The sequence below is a fragment of the Colobus angolensis genome, unplaced genomic scaffold, assembly GCF_000951035.1.
Source record: "Colobus angolensis palliatus isolate OR3802 unplaced genomic scaffold, Cang.pa_1.0 Scaffold75, whole genome shotgun sequence".
Lineage (NCBI taxonomy): Eukaryota > Metazoa > Chordata > Mammalia > Primates > Cercopithecidae > Colobus > Colobus angolensis.
In genome coordinates, this window is record NW_012121265.1 from 10,579,408 (window position 1) to 10,597,489 (window position 18,082).

Genomic DNA, 18,082 nt, shown 5'->3' on the forward strand with positions numbered 1-18,082 from the left:
CCTTCCTTCCTTCCTTCCTTCCTTCCACCTCTGTGTGTGTGTGTTTAAAAGAGGGAGAGTGAGAAACTTCTCTTTGCAGTTTATACAAATAGCCTTTGTATGTAGTGTTTCAAAACAATGGTCAATTTCTTAAATTAAGCTAATTATATTCATTTAAAGACAGTTGCCTACTGAAGTATTTCTTCTTTTCTTAGGAACACCAAGCCTCAGTGCATATGTATTCTTTTGACCACATCTTTTACACAGAAGGGAAATGAAGTAAACTTGATTACAGTGTTCTGAAACAACACCGGTGATGTCAGTTCTAAGCTTGCAGTGGCACTATGTTTCTTGAAATTTTGTCTTGGTCTGTGACTGATACTGTTCCCTTTATATTAGATAATATAGCGAGGGTTTGAGTTTTGAAGCAGTATTTTATTTGGAACACTCAGTGGTAGTAAGAATTAGAGATGTGCCTCCTGCCTCTCTGGGCACTAGTATTAATTGTATTATCTTTGGCATTATGGAGGAATTTCACTGGGTAATGGGATAGGTAGTAATTCTTATGGGTATACTTATAACAATTATGCACTTTTAGTATTTTTAATGAAGAGATTATTTTCTTATGTATTTTTAGTATTTTTAATAAGAAATATTTTGTCCCAAAAAGACTATCTTCATTTTACCTTTTCCAGTTTCTAAATATACACATGTGCATATGCACACATGCACCCATATCTTAGTTTTTTGTTCTGATGTTCTTATTTATGTTTGTGAATCATGGATTTTGGCAAAGACCAGAAAGTACTAAATTTAAAGCAACCCATAAGTATGCTCTATGAAAGGACAGATAACTTATTAGGAAATGAAAATGATAAGCCATGCTTTACAGACATATCAGAGCCACAATACGTGTGGGAGCCGAGTTTTCATCAGGAGTGCAATATTATGCTGTAATGTCAGAGCACCACTATCACTACACCATTAGTTACTTATTGAGAAACTACGCCAAGACATATGAACTGAGATTGGTGGATGGATGGGTTCGGAAAATCAAAGACATTTTACAAAATAATGTATGTTGGACAAAGTCAATAGGTATTTACTACCAGGGGTCTCTATTTAGAATATTTAGTGAAACAGGTGTTAGAAGAAACAAGTTCCTAGACTCATTTGTTTAATTTTGTTATTGTTTCTTTGAGGAATAGAGTGTGATGACACAGTAACCACCTTACATTTGCAGGTGGAGAGTGTATCATTTAGGACCTTATAATGGTTGCCCTTTGTATTCCATATCAAGAGAGCACTATAATTGAAGAATCCTGCCGAGGCCTGTCTCAGTGACATTTTAATCTTATTTCCGTGCTGTTGTCCATTCTCAGCAGTATGAGTATACATGTCCCAGATTTCTTTCCATGTCCACAAGTATTATAGAGACTGCTAAGGCACTGGACAATTGCTTTGCTATTCTGGACTTATATGCTTGCTGACTTGGAATGCTTAACATCTGTAGATTTCCTTAGAAGAGGAGATGTTTCATGATGCAGTCTTCGCCAATTACTCTCTGGTCAGGAAATGTGGACCGGTAACTAAACACCTTGGACTTTCACATTAATGTGATTTTTTTTTGCACAGATCTTGATCTACTACTGATTCATTCCACTCAATTTAACAAATCATCTTATATGATAAATTATGTTTAATGATAACATAAGTTGGTACAGTGCTTTACTATAATGTATCATTTTTTATTTATTAACTTCTTTGATTTTTCACATAGTGCTCCAATGTATATGGGCATGCCCTGCCATTCTCATTGCTTTTTAAGTTAGTGAATGGGTCAGTGACTCACTCAAGGCTAGAACCTCCTTTGTAATCTTTAAAAGGTAACAGAAACTAATTCAATTAATTCAAAAAACTTTATTTGATCACTCAGCCAATGCGGAGAGACTGGATAAGCACTAAGAAAATGAAAATAAGTGAAGAATTCTTGCCCTGGAGTAACTCAGAGACTATTATTGAAAATAGATGTGTGAAAAAATATATATAATACTAACAATGATAGGTAATAAAAATAAAATGATGTGAACAAATACATGGAGGATACAAAACAAAGAGGAGTTCAGTGCCTGGGGCCTTAAGGAAAAGCTGATACTCTTTAAGCTCAGTTTGTTACTGATAAAGAAAATATTCTCAGGAGTGAAGGAGAGGGAGTGAGAGAATGGATGGTCATTCATGACACACAAAACAATGTGGGTAAAGGCACAGCAATGTGAATGCCCAGTATATCCAGGGTACAGGGAAACTTTCAGAGCAAAAGTGAGAAGGGCCAGACCTAGCCAGATAGGTGAAAGGACAGGATCATAAGAAGGAGGTTATTTAAACCAATGTTGTTTGTTTCTGTGTGTATGCATTTATATTTACTTAATTAGAGTTGAATGGCTTACGAAATGGAGTAGTGATCACTAAAGAGGACACCTGGGAGGCTACTCTGCCTCTGATTATTCTGATCAGTTCACTTCTACACTAATAGCCCCTCTCAAGAGGACAAAACTTTTCAGGAAACCAATCACACTCACCTTAAAAAAAAAAATGGTTTGTTGTGATTCATTCTTGACTTTTAGAAGTCTAATTCCAACTTCAAGTGGTATACCAAAATGTTTCTTCAAATAATTCAATATTTTCCCCAATGCAAACTTTGTACTAGTAAGTACAAATTTATCCTTCATAGTACATTTTAAAAATAGTTTAAAGATTAGCATTTTAAGTAGCTGCCCAGCAGGTATCTTTGGGTGATGTCTTGGTTAGCTTTGGCTGCTATAAAAAAAATCAACCTGAGTGATTTATAAACAGCAGTAATTTATTGCTTACAGTTCTAGAGGCTGGAAAGTCCAAGATCAAGGTATCAGCAATTCAGTCTAGTGAGGGCCTTCTTCAAAGATGATGCCTCTGTGTGTTGTCACATGGCAAGGGAGGAAAGGGAGCTCTCTCAAGCCTCTTTTATAAGAGCACTAAATCCCATTCATGAGGGTGGGACCCTCATAAATTATTAACTTCTCAAAGGCCCCACCTCCTAATACTATCCCTTTGGGTATTAAGTTCCAGTTTATAAATTTTGGGGGGACACCAACATGCAGACCATAGCAATTAGAAACACAGCAGTCATAGGGAGGAGGAACAGGCTTCACTGGCAGCACAGGAAATGTGATAATTGAGTGTGTATGCCTAATATAATGTGTGTAGGAAGCCTGTAGGCTTAAGGGGTTGGTATTTTCAGAAAGACAGATCTGGAGACAACATTTTCTAAACTGATTTGATGGACTAAAGGAAGAAGTAGGATGGAGAGGGCAAACTACTGTAAGAGTGAAAGAGACCATGAGGACCTGATTTAGGGAAATTACAGTGCCTAAGCAAGGCGTGTCTAAATTCAGGAGACAGTGCTGTGGTACAACCAACAGGATTTAATGACTGATTATTTGATATTTAATGCTGATTATTGATTAGTTGTGTTGGGGGAGGATAGTAAAAGAGAAGATGAGTTTAAGGGCAAATCCAAGAATTCTGATAATGGAAATTAGGTATCTGGTGATGTAAACCATGACTGAGGATTCAGGAAACAATGTTAACTTGGACAGTGAAGGGAAGAAGAACTAAACTGATATGGACATACTCCTATTAGGTTCCTTTAGGGGAATTAAATAAATTATCTAGTGTTAGTGGTCAATTTGGGGAAACTGGATGTGGATTCAGCCTCTAATGGCTAAAATTGGTATTTTGTAATAAAGTCACTTGTGCAAATTTCATTCTAGAAATTTTCAATAAAATTCCACAAAAATAAAATATAAATGAGAGGTTATTAAAAATGCCCATTTACATGGTTAAAGTAATAATCTGTTATGTGAAGAAAGGCATGGCTAAATCATTAAAGCTATCCTACTGTATTAACTACTATATTGGAAACATTTATTGAAAGATTAGCTAAATAAAAATGTATAAATATAGGTACAGAAAAAGAAGCTGATAGTGATCAAGTCATTCAGCAATAATTGATACAGCCTCAAATGATTGTTTTCTGACTTTGTACACTGATAAAGAAGTTCATCATTATCTAGAGCCTTGATTTGAAGGGTTGAAAGAAGACTAGATGAATAGATTATATCGAAGTTGGTTGTTTTGTCATTTCCTCTGAGAATCTTAACTGGCATTTTCGTGAGTTTTCTCAAGCACTGCCAGTTATAGAGAGTTTATGCTTTCGCAAAGCAACAAATTACATTGTACAGTTTCTGAAATTATTCCTTCTTCTTTATACTCAGACAAAATTTGCCTTTCTGCAGCCAAGAACTATCATCCCTTTTCAGATTCCCAGAGCATATCAAGCCATAGACGGCTCTATGTCTATATAATGACTACTTATTATAGTCTTCACACGTCAACTTCTCTAGATGCATCATTCACCTTTCAAAAGAATTCAGTTTAAAAAATGTTAAACTTTTTGTGCATGCACCAATTTTTAACCTGCTTTATTATTTTTGTTGTACTATGCTTGTCGTCATATATATATTTTTTGCTATGAGATTATTTGAAATTCCCAGAGCATGGTCCTTTGATAGACATTGTGGGGCAACAGTGTAATACAGAATTAATAGCAGGGACTTGAGCATCAGCTGACCTACATTTGAATCCTGGCTACAAAATGAGGATAGTAATATTAACATCATAAAATTAGTTGTGTGGGCTAAATGACATATTTTATATTAAGTGTATAGCACCATACTTGATACAGAAGAATGATGTAACTGGCAATAATGAGGCTAAAGATGTCAAAATCATAAAACTATTTTTTTCTTATTATTCTTCTGGTTGGACTACAAGTTCATAATCAGCCAGAGGTTAATGATCCCTTCAGGGTTTTCTACAAAGTGAATTGCTTTTAAATTTTAAATTTGTAGGTTCACTGTCTTACACTTATGAATTTGGGTTTTTTTTTTTAATTTAAATCTTAAATCTTTCAATGTAGCAATAATAAATTTATTCAACTTGGTTTTTTAAGTATTGGTATTCATTCTCCCTTTTAGCTGGATGCCCTATGTATGATCTGAGTGTTAAAATTTGTTCTTCCTCTGCTGGAAGTTATCTGCATACTGTTAAATGTACCTTCTATGCCTTCAGTCATGAAAAAGAAAAGTTGTTTTGAAAAAGTCCTATAATTCAGCTCTAGACTTCTCATCAAATTGACACTGGACCTTGAATATCAGGTGAAAGAACCATGTTTAAGTGTTCTGTGACATTAGAGAATAATACAGTCCAGAAATGCCTGAGGAAACACAAAAAAGAGTATTCAAAGAGTCTTTTTTGCCTGAAGTTCATTGAGGTTTTGTTTTCTCTGTTTTACTTGTTTTATTTATCTCCACCTCTTAAGGATTCCTACCTCATTCCCATAGTCTCCCCACTCAGCCCAGGACTCTTTTTACAGTGCCATAGTAACACCATTTTTATTTTGCACTTCGGAAGTGATGCGATCATTTCACAAGTGAAATCAATAAATAAGCTAAAATACTGTGATTTCTAAAAATGCTTCACTTGTGGAGGAAGTGACTTGAATCCCTCAAAGTTATTGCATCACATTTGTGAAATCTCATGCGATGAACCAAACACAGTGGAAGACATAGAACTGGTGCTCTCTCTCTATATAGATGCATGTTGTGAAACACTTCATATCTCTCATATATATATATATCATATAGATATCTCATATATATTTTTATATATATATATACATCCTCTTCCATGTTATATTACGGTGTAATTTTCTGGTTACTCTACTGTTGGAGTTTTGGTATATTGTAATGCTGAAGGCAGAACTGAAAGATTAAACCAAGCAGCTCTTAAAAAGCAGATTTAAACCCTTAGGAAAGTTAGAAAGACCCTTTTTAGACTTAGCCACAAGATATATATATAGATAGATAGATAGATAGATAGATATATCTATATATAGATATATAGATATATATAGATCTTACCTGAACACTTAACCACAGAAAGACTTTGTTGTACATTGCCCCTTGGTCGTTCTTCTATTAGATTTGACAACTTTTTTTTTTTGCCTTCTAGAATATTTTTCTTCCTTCAGAGAAGATATTTGATCTGGTGTGGTGGCAGCTCACACCTGTCATTCCAAAACTTTGAGAAGTCAAGGCAGAATTGCTCAAGACCAGAAGTTTCAGAATAGCCTGGGCAGAATAGTGAGACAGTCGCTATGAAAAAAACCAAACAAGTAGCAGCAACAACAACAACAAAAACAATGCAAAACTTAGCCAAGTTTGATAGCTGGTGCCTATAGTCCCAGCTACTGAGAAAGCTGACTGAGGATTGAGCTCAGGAGTTCAAGAATGTAGTAGTAAACTATGATCATGCCCCTGTATCAGACTGGGTGACAGAGCAAGACCCTGTCTCTAAAATAAATACATGAATGCAAAAATAACTGTATAGGTAAGAAGAAAGAAAAAATATTTACATGTTTTATTCAGTCAGGAATTCTGTGTTCATTGTTTCTAGAAGAAACTATGGTGCATAGGGCAGAGAAAAATGCATTACATTTGACCAGTTTCTTTCTAAAATTATTTACTATCATTGTAACCACCGATGACACATTTTTATGACACGAAATTCATGAGAAGATGTTAAGGTTGAACATCGTTCCTGCAGATTTAGTAAAGCCTGGTAATTTTCTGATGCTTAATAGCATTTGTAGCCATTCTACTTAAGACCACTTTAAAAACATCAAATAATTTTGTTTAAGTGCCAAAACAAATGCTTGGAGGATCAAGAACTAATCTCCTCTTCTATGTTATATTACAGTGTAATTTTCTGGTTACTCTACTGTTGGAGTTTTGGTATATTGTAATGCTGAAGGCAGAACTGAAAGATTAGACCAGGCAGCTCTTAAAAGGCGGATTTAAACCCTTAGGAAAATTAGAAAGACCCTTTTTAGACTTAGCCACATGATCTATAGGTACTGTTTTTGGAAGAAACTTTAGAGATCATTTGTTCTCACGGTTTACAAAGTTCTAGTATTAGCTAACTTTCAAAACTATTAATCAGAGGCAGAGTTTCCTATATATAAACTCCATAAAAACCAACTATTATTATTGAAGTTTTAACTTTTCATCTTGGTTGGTTTAGTTAGTAAAAATAAGAATATGAAACCATTCTTAACATCTTTCAGCCAGACATTTTACTTCTTAGAGTGGGGAAAAAAATACCTGCATTACTTATATCATAGCATTGTCATAAGCATCAGAAGTAATAATTAATGTGAAAGAGTTTTTATAAATTATAAAACACATTTTCAGCTAAGATAATATCACTACAGGAAAAGATAAACACTCAAGGTAGTACATGACAAGACAAAGTTATGAATGAGGGGTTAGACAAGAAGTACTCTAACAACGGAGAGACAGAAACATTCTATGTGTTTTATCCAATGACCCTTTTCTGCCTATTCATAGCGTCCCAAAAGATTGGAGTATATTACATTTAAGGAACTTGACATAACACTGATTATGTCCATAGATCATCAGAGATGACAAATAAGATTGTGGAAGTTTGAGAGCAGTTTCACAGAAAATTTTCTTCATCAATGGGTATATACCCAAAGAATTATAAATCATTATATAAAGACACATGCACATGTATGTTTATTGCAGCAGTATTTACAATAGCAAAGACTTGGAAGCAACCCAAATGCCCATCAATGATAGACTGGATAAAGAAAATATGGCACATATACACCATGAAATACCATGCAGCCATAAACAAGAATGAGTTAACGTCTATTGCAGGGACATAGATGAAGTTAGAAACCATCATTTTCAGCAAACTAACACAGCAACAGAAAACCAAATACCTCATGTTGTCACTCATAAGTGGGAGTTGAACAACGAGAACACGTGGACACAGGGAGAGGAACTCTCACACCGGGGCCTGTCATAGGGTGGAGGGCAAGGGGAGGGAGAGCAGTAGGACAAATACCTAATGCATGTGGGGCTTAAAACCTAGATGATGAGTTGACAGGCGCAGCAAACCACCATGACACATGTATACCTATGTAACAAATCTGCACATTCTACACATGTATCCCAGAACTTAAAGTATAATTTAAAAATAAAGCTTTCTTAGTATTCAGAAAGAGTTTTATGATAACTTTATGATTTCTGCCATTTGTGAGAGATAACAGCAGTGGCATTTGTGCCCTATATTTCCTATCCATGTTATAAATAATCTAACTTCCTTTTGCTTTCTCCTCTCATGTCTTTGACTGTGGGTCCTTGGTGTTAGGACTCACACCATTTCAAAGAACAACTGAAATTCTACAGTCCCAAAAGCTTTATTTGAGGATGGAACTACATGTTCACACTTCTCATTATACAATATATTTTGATCTTCTGGGTCTTTTTTTTTTTTTTTTTTTTTGAGATGGAGTCTGGCTCTATCACCGGGGCTGGAGTGCAGTGGCCAGATCTCAGCTCACTGCAAGCTCCGCCTCCCGGGTTCCTGCCATTCTCCTGCCTCAGCCTCTGGAGTAGCTGGGACTACAGGCGCCCGCCACCTCGCCCGGCTAGGTTTTTGTATTTTTTAGTAGAGACGGGGTTTCACCATGTTAGCCAGGATGGTCTCGATCTCCTGACCTTGCGATCCGCCCGTCTCGGCCTCCCAAAGTGCTGGGATTACAGGCTTGAGCCACCGCGCCCGGCCAATCTTCTGGGTCTTATTGCTTTAAATTCTGGCCAGTCTTCCAACTTAACAGGATCATTTATTTCTTATACTACTATACTCAGAAAATAACATCAGATGTGAAAGTTTCATGGAAGCTCATTTCTCTTAGGAATTTGCATACTTACTAATATAGTATTTTATTGTCTCTTCTGTTTCTCTGGAGCATTCTGTACATGCATTCAGGTGTTCTTTATAGGGGACAGAAAGATCATACTGGACCATACCTAAAAGGACCTAAAATTCCTCCTCTGTACCTTGATCTGCTGATTTCAAACATCATTTGGCTGCTTAGGGAATAATTGTGCCTAGAAGTCAAGGGATAAGAGGTGAAGTCATCAACTTCACAGGTTCCTCGTGGCTTGATGAGAAAACCAGTGCCCTAATGGGGACATTGTTGGCTCCCAATATCAGGTTTTTCTATCCTTGTGCAAAGTCAAGGGCTACTAAGACATCCAGAAGCATTCCACTACCCATATCAGTAATTGTAATTATATCAAAGGGGAGATGATAACCACAGCAGCTCCATGTATAAATCCTGCTTTTTAACTTCAATGGCTCCTGTACACACTGACCATAAGTCTATCTTTGGAATCAGCAGTAAACAGCAGTTTTGCTTTATGGAATAAGCAAAATGATTTGAATAGGTATAAAATTCTTTATGATGCATGGATTAATGAAAGTATAAAATCATTGTAATAATATATAAGAAATTACTATGGCTAAAAGATAAAGTTCTATCTCAAGTTCAAAAGTTCTAAAACTGCAAATTCATCAAAAATGTACAAACAACAAAAACGTATAAATTTATAGACTATTATGAAATACCTTCACATCTCCGTATTTATCTTGTTTCTGCTTTATTCTCATGTTTTCAGCCTGCTTCTCAACAAAGTAGATATCAGAGACTCTAATTCATGTTTTGCCTTTTTAGATCCAGACTATTCTTTTATTGCTTTCCTGGGCATAAAGTTGACTTTATCTCACGGATTTGAAAGGTGCTTTTCAGAGCTAGGGTTGATAAGTTTCCATACATTCTAGACTGGAGAAAGGTATGTGTATGCATGATATCAGGGAAATGATAACTGGATGAGTCCCTGGAATAAGTAGACTAAGCCAGACCTTGCTCAGTACTTCATTTATTAGATGGAGTGGAGGTGTCAAGGGGGGTAATAATGCTTTAGTTATCTGGGTAATAATGTTAACCCTATATCCAATGGTCCTGAATTATCTAGGTATTCCCATGTGCCTGTATATGGTCACCAGAGTAAATGCCCAAAAGAGTAAATGCCTCTGTGGAAGATCTGAAGAAATCATTAGTCTGTACGCTTCACAGACTATTGAAAGATTATTCCTTCTGAAAATCCAGCCACCTCTTAGTCAATGAAGTTTTGGGTTTGAAACCTAAAAAAGAAATTAAGATCGTTCACTGGGGTAACCACTCTCAGCCTCTTCCTTGTCTATTCATGTCTTCTGCTGCTGGTAAAACTGAAGAGTACTCTTGTCAACTGCCAAACTATTTTGCCCAAGGGATGTCATGTTTTATCAAGCATCTCCATAACTTTCTCTAGGTTAGACTCCATTGGCTTCCAACCCAAATTTGGTGGTCCATATGATAGTTGTGACTCTCTGGGTTTTCATGGTTAAGTGACATCACCTTCATTTTACTATATTGGCATCTTATCATCCCTGTTGCTATCAGAGAGATGAGTTTTACAGCAACCTACATCATTGTCTTTCCCGGCATACAGAGGGGAACCTCCACTAAACTCTTCCAGTATGCCAGTGTCCCTCTCACTCCATTTTTTATGGTCTTGGTAAATAGTATATAGTCTGGCCTTTACCCTAGAACTTAAGCTATTAGAAATAGTTTATCCATTTCAACCTACCCACTTTCCCAAGCCTTTGATTTCCTTCCTCCTCTAACTGACACCAAAAGTATAACATTTCAAGTTTACTCTGCCTGGGCTGTTGTATTTTCTATGCTTCTAAAAGCCATTCTGTTAGTGAGTATGTATTACTTACTGGGGGCTTTCCAGGATGTAAAATCTTAAATCTAGGAGAGATGTTCCCAATTTAATATATGCTTCCTTATTTAAATTTATGTTTCAACCTCCTTGATCAAGCCCCCTCATAATACAGACACAGTGTACTCCGCTGGTATAAGAACATGCCAGGGCACACTTAGCTCTGTTATTCAGTTCAGTGTGTCCCCTGTTGGAGTATGCTGTGACTTTGGTCCGTCATGCCTACCTTTCTTTTGCTGTTGGATTATTTAGAGCAATCCAGTTACACATGCAACACCCCCCTTCTCCCACCAAACTCCCCTGGCTAGGACTAACTGTATAAGAAGACACTGGTCTGAGTGCAGTGGTTCACACCTGTAATCCCAGAGCCAGCCTGTGCCACATAGTTAGACTTCATCTCTACAAAAAAATAAAAATAAAAAAGTAGCCGAGCATGGTAGCATGCACCTGTGGTCCCAGTTGCTCAGGAGGGTGAGGTAGGATGATGACTTGAGCCCAGGAGATTGAGGCTGCAGTGAGCCATGATGGCACCACTGTACTCTAGATGGTGACAGAGTGACCAAGACCCAGTCTCTAAAATTAAAAATTGAAAAGAAAAAAAAAAAAAAAAAGACACTGGCCCTGTGGTTTCAGAGCCCTGGAGCAGTAGTCAGGATAAAATGAAGCTTGATCCTGATTTCTTAAATTCATCTTAATGCTGGTCATCATCTTGATTTCATTACTCTAATTATAGTCCTAGAGGTGGCAGTGGGTCCTGATGGGACACAAGATGTCTTGTGGGGGGCCTCTGGATTGTCTTCCAGAAGAGTAGGAATGCTAGCTTTTTAAAAAGAAAGGTGCACCATTTCTGCATGTTCAGAAGTATTCGGAAGAATCTGCAAAATCCAACTCTTTAAGGTCACCTATCCACGTATTCCCATCCTATGTATCTGGGTCCCAGGTGTTTCCAACCAAACCCCTGAATGCAGTATACCAACTTGTTCTGGTTGAATTTTAGCTGTCATTTAAGTTCAGCCATGAAATTAGGGCCTGATCTTGGTCCTTTTCTTTCTTTGCCCATGCAGTACAGGAGATGAGAGCTTCTTTAAATCCAACCAAAGAAGCCCTCTGGCTGTTAGTTCCTTGGTTGTTCATTATCTTTCTGTAGACCATTCATATTGCTTAGCAAGAGTCATCCAAATTCATTATATCTACCATTTCCTCCATACATCTCAAATATCTGAGACACTGAGCACGCCAGTATGACCTCTTTCTTCAGTATACCAGTTCAATACATCAAGTCACCATTCATAAAAATTGTAACAATTTATCTTCTATTTTGTTGCATGAGCTGTCTGTGCTTCATCTACTCCCAGTGGTGGCGTTTGATTGCCAGAGTTGGGATTAATCTACAGTGAAATCCTATTGTTTTTGCCTGTTTTCTCTGGCAACAAGTTGAATTAGTATTGAGTTTGTGTTCTTCAGAACACATGTTCTTCAGAGGCACGTGCTGAGATGGACCCAAAGGGTGCCAGGTATTTTTAAAGAATGATAACTATGAAGAGAGAGACAGTCAAATTGATAACAGGAAAAAATTAAGCTACGAGTCAGGTTCTTACATCTCTTTCCATTTGGCAAGGATTTTTTTGAGCAAATATTGCTGAGAAGAGTTATCCCATGTTGGGTCAAATGGCTTGGCATTTATATCCCACCTTGCCCGGTCATCGGACACTTTCCTTATCAGGGAAGTGTCAAGTGACTCTTAGCAGCTAGAGAGGGCTCTGAAGGAGCTGAAAGGGTGGAGGCTGCTTACTGACCTTGCAACTATGCTGTTTACTACTCTTTGAGGGGATTCCAGAGGGTGGTTCATTTCTATGTTTCTTACAGCAGCTTGTCTCTTCCTCAAAGTTATAAGTTCCTGAAATGTAGAGAGAGTGACTTCCTCCTCTTTAAGTGTGAATAAGTGTCAATGCTGGCCTAAAGCTTTTAAATAATGTTGAATGGAAGAATTCATTAAAAAAAAAAAAATGAACAAAAATGTTGATGGTGTTTGTGGTAATGTGATGGTAATGGTGACAATGAGTATAATGCTGATGATCTGTTTATTGAGCTTGTACTATGTCCTTTAGTATCTAGAACCATTCCTGAAACATAATAGGTGCTCCACAAATATTTTGAAAAATATCAGAGAATGAACAAATGTATCAGTAACCTGACAGACATTTTACAATATGATTATCTTTAATCCTTGCAAAATGAAACAAGTTTTCTTATTTTACAAATGAGGCTAGTAGAGATTAAAGAAATTATCTGAGCTTGCACAGCAACAAGTTGGAGAGACAAGATTTGAATGCAGGTCTGACTTCAAAGATTCTGCTATTGAATACTGTCCTGAGCAGTTCATCAGTCAGCTGAATGTGGGGAGTGATAATAGAAACCACTGACAGAGAGTGGACCTCAGGGATGGGACTTCAGCTCCTGGGAGACAGATGAGAACACAGATGGGAACTATGTTCTCTCTGGGAGGCTATGTTGTCATGCAAGAATTCTGTTACAGAAACTAAAGTATGGGGCAATGTCTTGGTAACAGGAAACAAAGAGTAGTATTGCAACCAGAATGTTAGCTGAGGTACATAAATAAGCCTGATTTGGTGCTACTTGGTGTTGCTTGGTGGTGTTTTATGACCTCTGGAAAGACATTTCAAGAAGATCATAAAACTTGTTTGCTCAGCCAGAGATTTGAATGGGCTATGAGATCGATCTGCACTACAATTGTGAGTGAGAAATGCACATCCCTTAGATTCAGAGACTGAAAGAATACCTGAGAGGTTTTCTTACTTTCCACGTATGAAACCTTCCTGCCCAGCTCTGTCTTGCTGTCATATACCCTTCACATAAAGAGTCACATGAACAGGGACTAGGTCAATGCCTGTTGCCTTTCACTTGGATTGTGTGTATCTGAAGCATGGGTAAAATGACTTTCAGCTTGCAAGTGTGGTATGTCTCCTATTGAAGGTGACATAATATTTTAAAATCTTTTAAAATTAGCTATGTTTAAAATTCCATTTACGGCAACTGAACTGTCTTCCAGGAAAACAGCCTCTCATTTGCAGAAACTAAACAAGCATCTGTCAGACATCCATTGTTATTGCTTGAAGTTTTTACCGGGTCTCTTCTGTTAGGAAGGGTGAGTTATTTATTCTACTGAGCGGGGGTTTTTATCTGTGATATGAAAGAAGAGTAGTGCCCTCTGTAAAGTAGAGAAGTTGGAGATTAAAAAACTTGAATTTAGCAAAGGTCAGTTTTCAAACTGCAGGTTATCAGGTTCGTTTTGCAGGAAGAGGAAAGTCTGAGTTGTTGAGAAAAAGTGGAAGTTCAAATAGTCAATTCATTAACTTAAGGCATTAGAATGTGGGACTGTGAAACTTAATCCTGAGAGGAAGCCATTGGAGGTCAGGGAAACTTAGAGATTCTGGGGGAAGGTGATAAGGATAGAATGTGGATATTCTGGCAAAAAAAGTAAATAATTTTAAGCAGTTGAAAAGAAATGGGGGGAGTTTTCTAACCTCATACTGTACTGTAAACTTCGTACTTTTTAAATAGATACTGCACACTTAAATAAGAATATGAAGGGAAAAAATTCTCTCCAGGGTTCAGATATTGACAGAATGAGGTCTCAAAATCTCCTTAAGCTGATAAGCAACTTCAGCAAAGTCTCAGGATACAAAATCAATGTGGAAAAATCACAAGCATTCCTATACACCAAAAATAGACAGAGAGCCTAATAATGAGTGAACTCCCATCCACAATTGCTACAAAGAGAATAAAATGCCTAAGAATACAACCTAAAAGGGATGTGAAGGACCTCTTCAAGGAGAACTACAAACCACTGCTCAAGGAAATAAGAGAGTGCACAAACAAATGGAAAAAAATTCCATGTTCATGGATAGGAAGAATCAATATTGTGAAAATGGCCATACTTCCCAAAGTAATTTATACATTCAGTGCTATTCCCATCAAGCTACTGTTGACTTTCTTCACAGAATTAGAAAAAACTACTTCAAAATTCATATGGAATTGAAAAAGAGCCCATACAGCCAAGACAATCCTAAGCAAAAAGAACAAAGCTGGAGACATCATGCCACCTGACTTCAAACTATACTATAAGGCTACAATAATCAAAACAGTATGGTACTGGTACTAAAACAGATACATAGACCAATGGAACAGAACAGAGGCCTCAGAAATATCACCACACATCTACACCCATCTGATCTTTGACAAACCTGACAAAAACAAGCAATGGGGAAAGGATTCCCTATTTAATAAATGGTGTTGGGAAAACTGGCTAGCCATGTGCAGAAAGCAGAAGCTGGACCAATTCCTTATACTTTATATAAAATTAACTCAAGATGGATTAAAGACTTAAACATGAGACCTAAAACAACAAACAACCTACAGGAAAACCTAGGCAATACCATTCAGCACATAGGCATGAGCAAAGGCTTGATGACTAAAACACCAAAAGGAATGGCAACAAAAGCCAAAATTGACAAATGGGATCTAATTAAAATAAAGAGCTTCTGTACAGCAAAAGAAACTATCATCAGAGTGAACAGGCAACCTACAGAATGGGAGAAAATTTTTGTAATCTATCCACCTGACAAAGGGCTAATATCAAGAATGTAAGAACCTACAAGGAACTTAAACAAATTTAAAAAAAAAAAAACAGAAAAAAACACCATCACCATGTGGGTGAAGGATATGAACAGACACTTCTCAAAAGAAGACATTTATTCAGCCAACAAACATATGGAAAACTCATCATCACTGGTTCACTGGTCAACAGAGAAGTGCAAATCAAAACCACAATGAGATACCATCTCACACCAATTAGAATGGTGATCATTAAAAAGTCAGGAAACATCAGATGCTATGTGGAGAAGTAGGAATGCTTTTACACTGTTGGTGGGAGTGTAAATTAGTTCAACCATTGTGGAAGACAGTGTGGCTATTGCTCAAGGACATAGAACCAGAAATACCATTTGACCCAGCAATCCCATTATTGGGTATATACCCAAAGAATTATATATCATTCTAGAATAAAGGCACATGCACATGTATGTTTATTGCAGCACTATTCACAATAGCAAAGACTTGGAACCAACCCAAATGCTCATCAATGACAGATCGGATAAAGAAAATGTGACACATATACACCAAGAATACTACGCAGCCATAAAAAGGATGAGTTCATGTCCTTTGCAGAGACATGGATGAAGCTGGAAACCATCGTTCTCAGCCAACTAACACAGGAACAGAAAACCAAATACCGCATGTTCTCACTCATAAGTGGGAGTTGAACAATGAGAATACATGGACATATGGGGGAAACATCACACACCAGAGCCTGTCGGGGAGTGAGGGACAAGGAGAAGGATAGCATTAGGAGAAATACCTAATGTAGGTGAGGGGTTGATGGGTGCAGCAAACCACTGTGGCACATGTATACCTATGTAACAAACCTGCATGCTCTGCACATGTATGCCAGAACTTAAAGTATAATAATAATAATAATAAACTCTGCAAATTCTTGTTAGAAGTATAGATATATTCAGTTACAGAAATCTAATGCAAACTGGTTAAAGCAAAAAAAAAAATTATTGACTAATCAAGTTAAAAAATTTAGGACAAGGCTGAACTCAAGTGATGCCATGATTGAAACAGCTTCTCTCTGTCTTTCTGCTCTGCATTCTGTTTTGGCTTCATTATAAAACTAGCTTCCATTTTACAGTGGCCTCTGCATCTTAAAGTTTACATCTTATTCATTTTAAGCCAGCAAAATAGATGATCTGTTTCTCAGTGGTTCTAATAAAGGTCTATGAAAGAATCCCATTAACTCAGGATGTCTTGAGTTGGGTCACATGTCTGCTCCTCAGCCAATCAGATGTGATGCTCTGACTGGCTATTCCTGCATCACATGTCAATTCTTGAAGCTGATGATGGGGCAAGTCTGTCTGTCTCATCTCTCTATATCAACACATTTTGAGAGTGAGAGATGGGTTGTTAGCAGTATAAAACCAGGAGGATATTACCAGAAAAGGAGGTAGTGAGTAGGGGGTGAATATTTGTCAAACCAGAGAAGTTATTCAATCTATGCTTTAATCCTCTTGACTTAAGTTTCCAGAGACCTCTGCAAAAAGAAGACACACAAAAATATGGAAATATATCCCATGTTCACAGAAGGAAAGAATTAATATTTTTAAATGTCCATACTACCCAAAGTGATCTACAGCTTCAATGTAATTATTATCAAAATACCAATGACATTCTCCACAAAAATAGAAAATCAATCCCAAAATTTGTATTTTGAACTATTTGAGGTAAGAGGCAGATAGGACTCTTTCAGATCAGACTGAAGGCAGGCTGAGGCTGGAAAGGGGCAATGAAAGTACCTCCGGTTGCTTTCACTGACCATCACCATAAGACACTCCCACCAGCACAGTTCACCAATGACATGTCAATGCTCTGAACTTATTGCTTCTTTTGACATAGCAACACCTGAAAGTTACAACTTGTTGTCTAGCTTTTTCTGAATATCCCACCCCTTAATTAGCATGTCATTAAAAGTGGGCATAAATTTGACTGCAAAGTGCCCATAGGCACACTGCCTGTGGAGTAGCCCTGCTCTGCAAGAAACAGTCACAGAGCTGTAACATTGCTGCTGCCTCAATAAAGCTGCATTCTTCTTCCACCAGCTCACTCTTAATTCTTTCCTGAGTGAAGCCAAGAAGCTTCCCTGCATTTGAACAGCAAAAGATCCCAAACAGCCAAAGAAATCTTGAGCACAAAGAACAAAACTAGAGCTATCACCGTATGTGACCTTATAGAACAAAGCTATAGTCACCGAAATAGCACAAGAGTAAAAAATAGACAAATATGACAAATATAGACCAATGGAATGTAAGAGAGAGCCCAGAAATCCACACATTTACTATGAGATGATTTTTGACAAATATTCCAAGAACACACAAGTGAGAAAGAAGTCTCTTCAATAAATGGCATTAAGAAAACTCGATATTCACATACAGAATAATGAAATTAGATCCTTATATCTCACCATATACAAAAACTAACCCAAAATGAATTAAAATATTTAAATGTGAGATCCAAAACTACAAAACTAATAGAAAAAAACATATCAGAAATGACATAAGTCTGGGCAAGGATTTTTTTTTTTTTTGATAAGACCCCAAAGTAAAGGCAACAAAAGCAAAAATAGACAAATGGGATTATGTTAAACTAAAAAGCTTCTGCAGAGCTAA